The sequence below is a fragment of the Giraffa tippelskirchi genome, chromosome 9 (genome assembly GCF_054371585.1).
Source record: "Giraffa tippelskirchi isolate mGirTip1 chromosome 9, T2T-mGirTip1v1.2.pri, whole genome shotgun sequence".
In the NCBI taxonomy this organism is placed as follows: domain Eukaryota; kingdom Metazoa; phylum Chordata; class Mammalia; order Artiodactyla; family Giraffidae; genus Giraffa; species Giraffa tippelskirchi.
In genome coordinates this window covers 142,822,927-142,837,274 of record NC_137283.1, presented here as the reverse complement: position 1 = coordinate 142,837,274, position 14,348 = coordinate 142,822,927, and the positions used below count along the sequence as shown (strand labels likewise).

The 14,348-nt window shown below is 36.4% G+C and overlaps 1 pseudogene across 1 annotated transcript; it reads right to left on the bottom strand.

The window, feature by feature from the left end:
• Nucleotides 1-2,945: 2,945 nt before the first annotated feature.
• Nucleotides 2,946-4,167, bottom strand: LOC145522047 (non-histone chromosomal protein HMG-14 pseudogene; annotated as a pseudogene). The gene has a single exon (XR_014065871.1). The product of XR_014065871.1 is annotated as a non-histone chromosomal protein HMG-14 pseudogene (transcript).
• Nucleotides 4,168-14,348: the final 10,181 nt, after the last annotated feature.

The window sequence follows — 14,348 nt, the reverse complement described above, 5'->3', positions numbered from 1 at the left end:
GGTTCTTGCTTGGGAGACTCCACTGAGCTGTGTGTCCAAGATGGCTCACTCATAGGACTGGAGAAGCAGGCTGTCAGCTGAGAGCTCAGCCACATTCCATTCATTGTTCATACCACCATTTCTTTCCATTGATCATGCAAGTTGCAGAAACCAAATTCAAAGGAAGTGGAATATTTTCTGTCTCAGTAACAAGAAAAACAAAAGATGTGACCATATTTAATTTGCCAATCTTCCCCATCTCCTTGATGGATGGAGCATCTGTCTTTTTTAAATGCTACTTCTCAACTACCCAGACAGTGCTTGGGAGTCTCCAAACCTATGTCTCATTATTGTTCCTGATATATTCCATTACTCTACTTATTTTTTGCACCAATACCACATGTTTAACTTGAATTAATCCCACTTATTTGTATATACACAGAAAATTGAAATCAAGATCTTAAAAAGATGTCTACAATATTCTCAATAGTCAAGATATGGGAACAACGGAAATATCCATTGACAGACAAATGGATACAGAATGTATTATATACATATAATTGAATACTATTCAGCCTTAGAAAAAGAAATAAGCCATACCATTTGTGATAACATGAGTGGACCTGGAAGATATTATGCTAAGTAAAATAAGTCAGTGACAGGTGGACACATACTGTATGATTTCCTTTATATGAAATATCTAAAATAGTCAAACTTACAAGTGGTTTCCAGAGGATGGGGAGAGAGGCAAATGGAAAGTTGAGTTCATTTTATTACTATAAAGTTATAGTTATACAAGATAAATAGATTCTAGAGATCTGCTGTACAACATAGTGCCTATAGTTCACAATATGATATTGAACACTCAAAATTTCATGAAGTGAGTATACCTCAAAAAAATGGAAAAAGGCACAAGAAAAAAAATTAAGTGGTGAATGCTTATCACCTTGATTGTGGAGATGATATTATGGGTATTTACATCTGTCCAAACTGATCAGATTGTACACATTTAATATGTGAAGTTTTTGTATATCAATTATACCTCAAAAGTTGTAAAAATACTCTAGTTTTATAATAAAATTTAGTACCTGAAAGGGCTGTGTATATATATTTTATTGATCTACATGAACATGATACTACAAGAAAGACTCTTTACTTCCATTTTGTATCTTATTTTGAGAATAATATGTTGATTAGAGGTGTTAAAGATGAGAAAAAGTTTTATTTTCTAATCTGGCAGGTTCTGGATTGTATATGTCATCAAACTTTTGCTTACTAACTTATATTTGAGCCCATCTCTTACTTTTAGTTTTCATTTTGTGCAGCAAAAAAAGCAAAGCCCAAGTTGTCAACATTCTATTTTCCCTGGAGTTCTTCTTGTGCAGTTCCAAAAATTCATTAGGTTTATTTTCAATCTTCTAAGTAACCTTACATAAGAGTTTTACCAAATATTTCATCACTGCAAAACACATGTCTCCAATTTCTCATCCTCCTAAAACAGTTCCCTTGACATTTTCTGAGTCTCTTCTGTTTCCTCAGGGCCTGCTGCTTGTTGCAAAGGCAATGCCAGATAAATTTAGGTTTTTATAATGGCAGTACACCTCTTAATGGTACCAGTTTCTGAATCAGTCATTTCTTACTAGCAACCACAAAAGCTCAGAATCATTACTTAACTTGTGACTTCGAAGATAAACTGGAGGGTAGACTTATCTCAGATGGATCTATTTCCTGAACCAGCAAACTACCAAAACCATGTTCTCACGGTGAAAGCAGAGATGTTGTATACATGCTTTTCTGGCTTTCTGTCAAGTTGCTCTCATCAATATCCCATTGGCCAAAGCACATCATAGGGCTAATGCAAAACCAAGGGACATGGGAAATATATTCTACCTCATTAGTGGTGGGGTGGGGGGGGGGAGCAGCTGGAAAATCACATTGTACAAAGGATGCAGATATTTAAATTAATAAAACCTTAAAAAATCTACAGTCAAAGCAACCTCTGATTTGCTGATGCAGGTTTATTTCATTTCACACTTATGTTGAACTATAGGCCTTCGACATTTTGACTATGGACACAGGCTTTCTGGAAAGAGCATAAAATGTACCAGGGCAAAAATGAATACAATGTTTTCAGGGCGTTTTGCATTCTAAGATATTATCAGTAAGGATTAACAAATAAGCAGCCTTGATTGGTTGTTGAGCTCCTGTACTAAGACACAAACTGCCTTGGTTCAAATCTCATTTTTCTCTGATTATTAAGTTGACTACTTTGTAGTTTGTTTTTGCATATTTCTTATACTTTCTTGTCCTCCATTTTCTTTAAGAAAAATGTGATTATGATAGTACCTAGCTCATGGGAATTTCATTAGGATTAAATAAGTTAATACGGAGAAGGCAATGGCACCCCACTCCAGTACTCTTGCCTGGAAAATCCCATGGACGGAGGATCCTGGTAGGCTACAGCCCATGGGGTCGCTAAGAGTCGGACACGACTGAGCGACTTCACTTTCACTTTTCCCTTTCATGCACTGGAGAAAGAAATGGCAACCCACTCCAGTATTCTTGCCTGGAGAATCCTAGGGACGGCGGAGCCTGGTGAGCTGCCGTCTATGGGGTTGCACAGAGTCGGACACGACTGAAGCGACTTAGCATAGCATAGCAAATAAGTTAATATATGTAAAAGCACATAAAACAATGCTTTATATATAACAAGTACTAGGATTAGGAAAGGTTACTCTGAGGGATGATATTTCAGTTGCTAGTTGAGCACTAAAGCAAAATCAGCCAAGGAAATACATGTAAGATCATTCTAGGCAGAAGATACAGTAGAAAAGCCCAAAGGAAAAAAGATCTTGACATCACTGAGGAGCAGGATGAGAGTTAGTATATTTTTCATTCATCCACTTGAGTTCCTTCAATGAGAATAAAGATCAATGCTTCATTACCACACTTTTTCCATTTAAAAATTTTTTTCAAGAAATTCTTTTATTAACTGAGATTTGATTGATTGTTTTGAGGATCACTACACAGACATTTCAATTTTGTACACAATTCTTCATATACGTACCAGAAATCTAAAATATCATATAGTTGTGATTCTTAACAGTTATTCCAGTGACTTTCCAGCTTAAAATTTGGAGCAAACTTTCCTTAACAGGATATCAAGTACCAATATCTTCAAATATTGATATGCTGTTACATCATAAGTCCCACTGATTCACAATTTAACATCATATACACTACTTACCCAAACTGTCAATCGTTCACAGCACATTAACCAAGTTACTAGGAAAACTGGACTACCACAACTAAAGATGTTATAGAGTGCACAAAATTCTGACCAGGAGAGCCAAGGTCAAAAAGTGGTTTGCTGTAGGAAATAATTCTACCAAAACAATATGGGAAGAGATTTTAAAGTGTTCAAGACATTAAATGCACAACTGACTCCAAACTGCCATTTAGTATGCTTTTGTATTATAGGATATAAAAGCTACTCCCCATCTATGGAATGTTAAGCTGACACCCAAGACAATCAAAGCCTCCTGTATCCAATATCCCACTATTTTCTGGTTGTACCAAAAAATAAACTACCAGCAAATGATTTCACCTCTTAAAAAAAAGCATTTACACTTAAAAAATGGGATGAGGTGGGATTCCCTCCTTTTTAAAAATGTTTCTAGAGCTACTAAAAAACTTGCATTTACAGAATAGTTGATAAAAAATATTCCTCTGGATTGTACAAGAAGGGAAACAGGGACCACTGACAGGACTGGGTGTGTGGTTATTAATCAGACTTGGCTTCTTTCTCTTCTGCTTCATCAGAGGCTGGGCTCTCCTCGTTTTCAGTCTCTCCATTTTCTGCAGGTAAGTCTTCTTTAGTCTCTTGGTTGGCCACTTCCGCCTGTTTTCCCTTTGCTCCTCTTTTCCCTTTTGTTTGCAGTTTTTTGTCTGAAGATTTATCCTTTCCCGCCGCCTTTTTTGGCTTCGTTTCCACTTTTGCAGGAGCCGGTTTAGCTGACAACCTCGCCAATCTCCTCTTGGGCTCCTCCTTCGCCGCCCCCTCGGCAGAGCTGACCTTCCTCTTGGGCATCGTGGCGGCGGGGCGGGCGAGAGCCGGGTGCCTGAGGGCCGCGGCGCGCCGAGAGCCTTCGCGAAGCTGAGTAGCCTGACCGCTGCTGCTCCTCCCGCCCCCATTTTGAATTTTTTAAAAAACTGAAGCCTTTTACTTAATTCCTGGTAGACTTGCCTATCTTTCTATCTATACCCCCTTCACAACATAGAATTTTGAAACTGAATTATCATATTTTCCTCAAGGAGTCACATTTTTCCTCCTTAATCAAAATGAATATCATTCTCCAGATCCCACAAATGACTGTGGGATTTTTCTTAGATTTCTCAGAACTCTTATCTCATTTATCCAGGTTTTATAGTTCCTATGAGGTATCTCTTGATGAAAGTGAAAGATGAGAGTGAAAAAAGTTGGCTTAAAACTCAACATTCAGAAAACTAAGATCACAGCATCTGGCCCCATCACTTCATGGCAAATAGATGGAGAAACACTGAAAACAATGACAGACTTTATGTTTTGGGGCTCCACATCACTGCAGATGGTGACTGCAGCCATGAGATTAAAAGATGCTTTCTCCTTGGAAGAAAAGCTATGACCAACCTAGACAGCATATTAAAAAGCAGAGACATTATTACTTTGCCAACAAAAGGTCCATCTAGTCAAAGCTATGTTTTTTCCAGTAGTCATGTATGGATGTGAGAGTTGGACTGTAAAGAAAGCTGAGTGCCAAAGAATTGATGCTTTTGAACTGTGGTGTTGGAGAAGACCCTTGAGAGTCCCCTGGACTGTAAGGAGATCCAACCAGTCAATCCTAAAGCAAATTAGTCCTGAATATTCATTGGAAGGACTGATGGTGAAGCAGAAACTCCAATACTTTGGGCACTGGATGCGAAGAACTGACTCATTGGAAAAGACCTTGATGCTGGGAAAGATTGAAGGCAGGAGGAGAAGAGGGCGACAGAGGATGAGATGGCTGGATGGCATCACTGACTTGATGGACATGAGTTTGAGTAAGCTCTGGGAGTTGGTGATGGACAGAGAAGCCTGGTGTGCTGCAGTCCATGGGGTCACAAAGAGTTGGACATGACTGAATGACTGAACTGAACTGATGAGGTATCTGAAATACTATTTTTTCCCTTCTTGTATCTTCATTTACTATATCAATCCAGTTCATAATCACTTCATTCATGATCTATCTCCTAGTTCACTTTAGTCAATGTTTAAGCAGATGTTAGGTTACTAGTTATAACTATGTTTCTTTATATAGCGATTGTCACTGCTCAAACTGCTACCCCTACTCTTGCTTAAATAGTGTTTCCACAGATGAGAAAAATATCATAGTGAAGAGTCCTCAGCATGACAACAGGATCTTCAGTGTTTCCGTTAATAATTATTTAAGTAATTTACTTAATATTTCCAAGAGTAAAGGTCTTCAACTTTAAAATAGCATAAAAAGTGATATTTCATTCATTCATTTTTCAAATCATTTAGTCTTTCAAACATACATATATTCAATAAATATCTATTGTTCACTAGAGTCCAGAGACTCAACTACTAGTAGGGAATAAAATAAATAACAATAAATCTTCATTTACAAAGAACACTATTCTCACCTTTCATATTTTTGTTTATATTTCAAAGCAAATCAAACACAGACAAATGAGTTTAAATATAGTAGGTCAAGAAAAGTATATTATCAAAATCAGATTTTCTTAGCTATCCATTTAAAACTTTATCCTTTGTCCATCTAAAAACAGTATTTTTCTGACATGGCAATTAAAATTTTTTTCATTTGTTAAATAAAAACAATAAAAATATACTCATTATGGTTTCTCCAGACTTACTTCCCTAGAATAGTTTTGTAGGAAACATTAAAGAGAGGATCATTTGGGGGTGCTTAATTTTCAGGTGTGACAATGACTAATAAAATCTTTGTTTTAAATAAATCTTTCTTGTCTTTGCAAATGCATACTTTAATTGATGTCAATGAAGGTAATACAGCATAAAACAACATTACAGTGGATTTAATGTTCACTAACTTCTATACTATTTAGATTGGATAGTTAAACCTGGCATTTTTATTAAAGAAAAGAACACATCAATTTAAGATTTCTCTTTAATAAATTTATTTGGTAGTAAAATCTTTAACATTAAATATTTAAAAGAGCTTATGAATATATTTTATTTCCTCAAATATACTAATGAATTTTTAACACTAAACAAATGTTCTGTTTTATTTCTTTTTTCCTCTCTCTCTGTGTATGTTTTATTTTGTCTTTCCAATACTCTGTATTAATGTTTAAAATTGATTTCAACAGAGTGTTTATAACTCATAAGAAACCTTAATGTGGACATGTTTTCTTTTTTTTTTTTTCTGTACAGATGAAATAGTAAATCCTGGCTTCACAGACTTTAAGACTAAATGAAGGGAGGATTTAAAAGAGGATTTAACATATTTATAGGTCAAAGACTGGGAAAGTCATGTCCTCAAATGTTCTGCCTTCTTCAGTGGAAAGCTTTCTTGCTCTTAAGGATTAAGATCCTCAGGTGAAATATTCACTTCCCTTTGCTAGACTCAGATTCAGCTCTCAAACAGAATTAACTTAAAATAAGAGTCTTTAAACTATCTTGCCAAAATCTAAATGATATTTCACAGTAAGATCATGGAATAATCTTGTTCGAACTGCATAGAGGGATCTTCTATAACATCCTGCTTTGGGGAACACTTCCAGCTATCACAGGTCTGTTTTATATTAAGGTGGCCCTCTGTGATTTATTCATGATTTTTCTTTTCTCTTTTGGCCTCAATTTTTTTCCTTTAATTTTAATTTTATTGATATATAGTTGATTTACAATGTGTTAGCAATGTGTACAGCAAAGTGATTCAGTTATATATATACACACACACATACATATATTCATTCTTTTTAGATTCTTTATTCTTACAGGTTATCACAAAATATGGAGTAGAGGTCCTTGTGCTACACAGTATATCCTTGTTGGTTATCTGTCTTATATATGCAAGACATAAGATATGTGTATGTTTATCCCAACCTCCACCCTTATCCCCTCCTCCACACCTCTGTGTTTCCCCTTTGGTAACTATGAGTTTGTTTTTGATATATGTAAGTCTATTTCTGTTTTGAAAATAGTTCATTTGTATCATTTTTTAAGATTAGATTCCATGTATGTGTGGTATCATATGATATTTGCTTTTCTCTCTCTGACTTCCTTCACTTAGTATGATAATCTCTCTAGGTCCATCCATGTTGCTGTAAATGGCATTATTTGTTCTTTTTATAGATTAGTAATATTCGATTGTATGTATGTACCATCTCTTCTTTATCCTCTGTCAGTGGTCATTTAGGTTGCTTCCATATCTTGGCTATTGTAAATAGTGCTGTAGTGAACATTGGGGTGCATACATCTTTGTGTTATTTTGAATTATGGTTTTCTCTGGGTATATTCCCAGGAGTGGAATTGCAGGATCATATGGTAGTTCTACTTTAAGTTTCTTAGGGAACCTCCATACTGTCTCCATAGTGGTTGTACCAATTTACATTCCCAGCAACATTGTAGGGGAGTTCCCTTTTCCCCAAACCCTCTCCAGCATTCATATTTTTGGACGTTTTAATGACCAGTCTGACCAGTGTGAGGTGATACTTCACTGTAGTTTTGATTTATGCTTCTCTGATAATTAGTGATGTTGAGCATCTTTTCATGGGTCTGTTGGTCATTTGTATGTTTTCTTTGGAAAAATGTCTACTTAGGTCTTCCACCCATTTTTTGATTGGATTATTTGTTTTTTTGACACAGAGTTGCATGAGCTGCTGGTATATTTTAGAGATTGATGCATTGTTAGTTGCTTCATTTGCAAATATTTTCTCTCATTCTGTGGGATGTCTTTTAGTTTTCTTATTGTTTCCTTTGCTGTTCAAGAGCTTTTAAGTTTAATAAGTTCCCATTTATTTTTGTTTTTATTTTCATTACTTTAGGAAGTGGATCAAAAAATATATAGTTGCATTTTATGCCCAAGGGTGTTCTGTATGTTTTCCTTTAGAATTTTATAGTGTCTGGCCTTACATTTTGATCTTTGATCCATTTTAAGTTAATTTTTGTATATGGTGTTACTGCTGCTGCTGCTGCTGCTGCTAAGTCGCTTCAGTTGTGTCCAACTCTGTGCAACCCCATAGACGGTAGCCCACCAGGCTCCGCTGTCCCTGGGATTCTCCAGGCAAGAATACTGGAGTGGGTTGCCATTTCCTTCTCCAGTGCATGAAAGAGAAAAGTAAAGTGAAGTTGCTCAGTCGTGTCTGACTCTTAGCAACCCCATGGACTGTAGCCTACCAGGCTCCTCCGTCCATGGGATTTTCCAGGCAAGAGTACTGGAGTGGGTTGCCATTGCCTTCTCCATATGGTGTTAGGGAATATTCAAATATTCTTTTACATGTTGCTGCCTAATTTAAGAAACCTTTCTCCATTGTATATTCTTGCCTCTTTTGTTGTATATTACCATAGGTGTGTAGGGTTATTTCTGAGATTTATAGCCTGTTCCATTGATCTGTATTTGTTTTAGTGCCAGTACCATACTGTTTTATTACTGTAGCTTTGTAGTATGACTTGAAGTCAGACAGCCTAACTCCTTTAGCTCTGTTTATCTTTATCAAGATTGTTCTGGTTATTTGGGCTTTTTGGGTATCAGTATTTTAGGTGCAGAAGAATTTAATGCATGATTTGTATTTTTATTATTTATATTTTATGAATTGCTTCTTAAATTGCATATTCATTTTTTCTGCGTATTATTCACCTCTTCTTAGTTCAAGATCATGTTCTCTTAAGTGTAGGTACTGAAGACAAGAAACTGCCTTAGGATTCTCTAATCATCTCAAGGTAAATGATAATCAGGGTCTAAATTTATTTGTTTTGCTTAATGTTCATTAACAGTAAATTTTATTAATTTTCTATTAATTTATCAAATGAATTAAAATTAAATTATCTGTCTTACTTTCTATGAAGACCTTCTAGAACTAACATCCCAAAAAGATGTCCTTTTCATTATAGGGGACTGGAATGCAAAAGTAGGAAGTCAAGAAATACGTGGAATAACAGGCAAATTTGACCGTGGAGTACAGAATGAAGCAGGGCAAAGGCTCATAGAGTTTTGCCAAGAGAGTACACTGGTCATAGTAAACACCCTCTTCCAACAACACAAGAGAAGACTACACATGAACATCACCAGATGGTCAATACCGAAATTAGATTGATTACATTCTTTACAGCCAAAGAGGGAGAAGCTTGATACAGTCTGCAAATAAAGACTGGGAGCTGATTGTGGCTCTGATCATGAACTCCGTACTGCAAAATTCAGACTTAAGTTGAAGAAAGTATGGAAAACCTCTATACCATTCAGGTATGACCTAAATCAAATCCCTTATGATTATACAGTAGAAGTGACACATAGATTCAAGAGATTAGATCTGATAGAGTGCCTGATGAGCTATGGACGGAGGTTGATGACATTGTACAGGAGGCAGGGATCAAGATCATCCCCAAGAAAAAGAAATGCAAAAAAGGCAAAATGGTTGTCTGAGGAGGCCTTACAAATAGCTGAGAAAAGAGGAGAAGTGAAAGGCAAAGGAGAAAAGGAAAGAGACACCCGTTTGAATGCAGAGTTCCAAAGAATAGCAAGGAGAGATACGAAAGCCTTCCTCGGTGATCAGTGCAAAGAAATAAAGGAAAACAATAGAATGTAAAGACTAGAGATCTCTTCAAGAAAATTAGAGATACCAAGGGAACATTTCATGCAAAGCTGGGCACAATAAAGGAAAGAAATGGTATGGATCTAGCAGAAGCAGAAGATATTAAGAAGAGGTGGCAAGAATACAGAGAAGAACTATACAAAAAACATCTTCCTGACCCAGATAACCATGATGGTGTGATCACTCACCTAGAGCCAGACATCCTAGAATGCGAAGTCAAGTGGGCATCACTACAAACAAAGCTAGTGGAAGTGATGGAATTCCAGTTGAGCTATTTCAAATCCTAAAAGATGATGCTGTGAAAATGCTGCACTCAATATGCCAGCAAATTTGGAAAACTCAGCAGTGGCCATAGGACTGGAAAAGCTCAGTTTTCATTCCAATCCCAAAGAAAGGCAATGCCAGTGAATGTTCAAACTACCGCACAATTGCACTCATTTCACACGCTAGCAAAGTAATGCTCAAAATTCTTCAAGTAGTACGTGAACTACTTCAATAGTACGTGAACCAAGAACTTCCAGATGTTCAAGCTGGATTTAGAAAAGGCAGAGAAACCAGAGATCAAATTGCCAACATCCATTGGATCCTAGAAAAAGCAAGAGAGTTCCAGAAAAACGTCTACTTCTGCTTTATTGACTATAACAAAGACTTTGACAGTGTGGATCACAACAAAATTCTGAAAGAGATGGGAATACCAGACCATCTTACCTGCCTTCTGAGAAATCTGTATACAAGTCAAGATGCAACAGTTAGAACCAGATATTGAACAATGGACTGCTTCCAAATTGGGAAAGGAGTACGTCAAGGCGATATATTGTCACCCTGCTTATTTTATATGCAGTGTACTTGATGAGAAATGCAGGGCCGGATGAAACACAAGCTTGGATCAAGATTGCCAGGAGAAATATCAATAATCTCGGATATTCAGATGACACCACCCTTATGGCAAAAAGCGACGGCAAGAGGAGAAAGGGATGACAGAGGATGAGATGTTTGGATGGCATCACCTACTGGATTGACATGAGTTTGAGCAAGCTCTGGGAGTTGGTGATGGACAGGGAAGCCTGGCATGCTGCTGTCCATGGGGTCGCAAAATGTCAGACATGACTGAGTGACTGAACTGAACTGTCTTATTTTTGGAACTCAGTCTTCTTCTTTTGAATAAATTTGTATACTTTTCTCACCTTAATCATGGTTACAAGATACTGTTGTATATATGATCCATTTACTGGTATTGTTTTTGTTCATTTTCTGAGTCATGTCCAGCTCCTTACAACCCCATGAACTGCAACATACCAGGCTCTTCTGTCCTACACTGTCTCCCAAAGTTTGCTCAAACTCATGTCCATTTAGTCGGTGATGCTATCCGACCAACGCATCCTCTGCTGTCCCCTTCTCCTCTGGCCTTCACTCTTTCCCAGCATCAGGGTCTTTCCCAATGAGCTGGCTCTTTGCATCAGGTGGCCCAAGTATTGGAGCTTCAGCTTCAAAATCTGTCCTTCTAGTGAATATTCAAGGTTGATTTCCTTTAGGATTGACTGATTTGATCTGCTTTCCGTCCAAAGGACTCTCAAGAGTCTTCTCCATCACCGCAATTCAAAAGCATCAACTCTTCAGTGTTCAGCCTTTGTAGTCCAACTAGCATATCTATACATGATTACTGGAAAAAAAACATACCTTTGGCTATCTAATCTCATTTAGTTCTTTACTGTTGATTTCTTTATAAATGATCACTTGTGAATATTAGTAACTAAACTATGTTGGTGAAAAAATAATTGCAGTTTCAGATTGTGAATTTTAAATCATTATAGCCTAGCTATAGTTAGGCTCAAATGCATATTTATTCATCAAAATAGGAACCATTACAATCAACATATTTGTGCCAATGAAAAACAATTTTGTTTATTCCTTTAGCTAAAACATTCATGCTTTTGGTATTCAACAAACTTTTAGAAAGCATTTTCTGCCCCCTGCTGGTTGTGGAAGCATTTTCCCTGCAAAAAATTGTTGAGATGTGAACTGGTAGTCAGTTGGCGAGAAGTCAAGTGGATATGACAGATGAGGCAAAATTTCATATCCCAATTCGTCTAACTTTTGAAGCATTGGTTGTACGAGATGTGTGGGGCACTTGTCATGGATAAGAATTGGGCCCATTCTGTTGACCAGCACTGGCTGTAAGAATTGCAGTTTTTGGTATATCTCATGGATTTGCTGAGCATACTTTTCAGATGTAATGGTTTCACCAGAATTCAGAAATCTGTAGTGATCAGATGGTTAGCTGACCACCAAACAGTGACCATGACCTTTTTTAGTACAAGTTTCACTTTAGGAAGTGCTTTGGAATTTCTTCTCAGTCCAGCTACTGAGCTAGTCATTGAAGGGTGTCATATAAAATCCACTTTTCACCACAAGTCACAATCTGATTGAGAAATGGTTCATTGTTGTTGTGTAGAATAAAGGAAGATGACACTTCAAAATGATTTTTTTTTTTTTTTTGATTTGGAATCAGCTCATGTTGTACCCACTTATCTAGCTTTTTCACCTCTCCAATTTGCTTCAAATGTTGAATGACCGTAGAATGGTAAACTTTGAGTTCTTGGGCAACTTCTTGTGTAATTGTAGGAGGATCAGCTTCAACAGTCCTCTCAGTTGTTGTCAACTTCCTAAGGCTGGTCACTGTGCTCCTCATCTTCAAGACTAGTCTCCTTTGTAAAACTTCTTGAACCACCACTGCACTGTACGTTGTTAACATTTCCTGGGTCAAATGCATTGTTGATGTTGCGAATTGTCTCTGCTGCTTTATGACCCATTTTGAACTCAAATAAGAAAACCGCTTGAATTTACTTTTTGTCTAACATCATTTCTTTAGTTTACAATAAATATAAAATAAAGAGCAAGTACTATGTCATTAGGGCTTCTCTGGTAGCACAGATGGTAAAGAGTCTGCCTGCAATGCAGAAGACCAGGGTTTGTTCCCTGAGTTGGGAAGGTCCCCTGGAGAAGGAAATGGCTACCAACTCCAGTATTCTTGCCTGGAGAATTCCATGGACAGAGGAGCCTAGAAAATCACTAGTAAAAACAAAAAACATAAAGTGAGAAATTCACATTAAAATGATGTAACATAGCCACATTTATTTAAGAATGTATTCCAATATCAAACAGCAAAGTTCAACAATGCAAAACTGCAATTACCTTTGCACCAACCTAAATATATCTAATTTTGCAGTTGGAAGAATATAAGGAAAGTAAAGAATATAAAGAACAGTAATAATAATAATAATAAAATAATAATAATAATAAAGTAATTTTAGGATTTTTGTGTGTGTGACTTCAATTTCTGTTAATTCATTATGTACTTAATTCTGAAGAGGCTCAAGAATTAATCATGTTTTGTCTCGAGGTACAAAGTCTTCATGACTGATTTATCAAATGCTTGGAATGATATGGACATAACTAGTATTATATGCTCTATACTAGTACATTTGATTTTATATTTACTTTCTTCACATCATCTCTTCCACCTGTTCTCTCTTAAATCTTATCCAATCATGCTATTTTTCTCACAGTCTGCCAGCCCTGCTTTTGTCAAGGTCATTCATGATTTCCATGCTGTTAAATTCAATAATCTGTTTTCAGTGTTCATCTTGCTTGATTTATAAGCTGGGCTGATATGTTGATTGTTCCTTCACTTATTAGAACTGTTCACTGGACTTCAAGAACAAAATTCTCTTGTTTTTTGTGTGTTTAGCACTTACACTTTTAAACTCCTTTTTATGTTTTCCCTTTTATTCTTAATTTATTAATAGTGGAATACTCCAGAATTGAGAATGTATTTAAAACTCTATTCTTTGCTATTTGTGTTCTCTCTTGGTGAACTCATATAGTCTCAGGGCTTGAAACACTATTTGTATTCTGAAAATTCCAAATATATTTTCAGATCTCTCACCCTAAATTACAGACAAAAATACAATTGCCTACTCATCTCTATTTGCATTTCAAATAGATATCTCAAACTTAATATGTCTTAATCTTTTCCCCAAACCTTGGTTTCCCTCTCTCTTCCCCTTTAGTGTTAATGACAAGTCCATTTTTCCAGTTTTAGATATCAGAAATCTTGGGGTCACTCTTTTACTTCTGTCTTCTTCTTTTATCCCAAATACATTTCTTCAGAAGATACTGATGGATCATTATATATATCTAGAATCCAATTACTTATGCTAAGACTGCTGTCCAAGCCATTATTAGACTCTACCTGAATTTCCCCAGTAGATTACAAATATTTGTCCACAAAAAATCTACTCTCAATGTAATAGCCTCAGGGATCTTGTTTATTAGGATAATGCCACCCTTCTGTTCAAAATCTTCCAAAGGCACTATTGTCTAAAAAGTACAAGCCAGTGTTTTCTATGAAAGCTGGTAAGACCTTACATGATATGGATCATGTTAATACTTTTGCTTCAAATTCTACTACTTCCTCTCTTTCATTCTCTTGTAGCCTTATTGACCTCTTAACGTATATGGGCCACACCAACCAAAGTCCA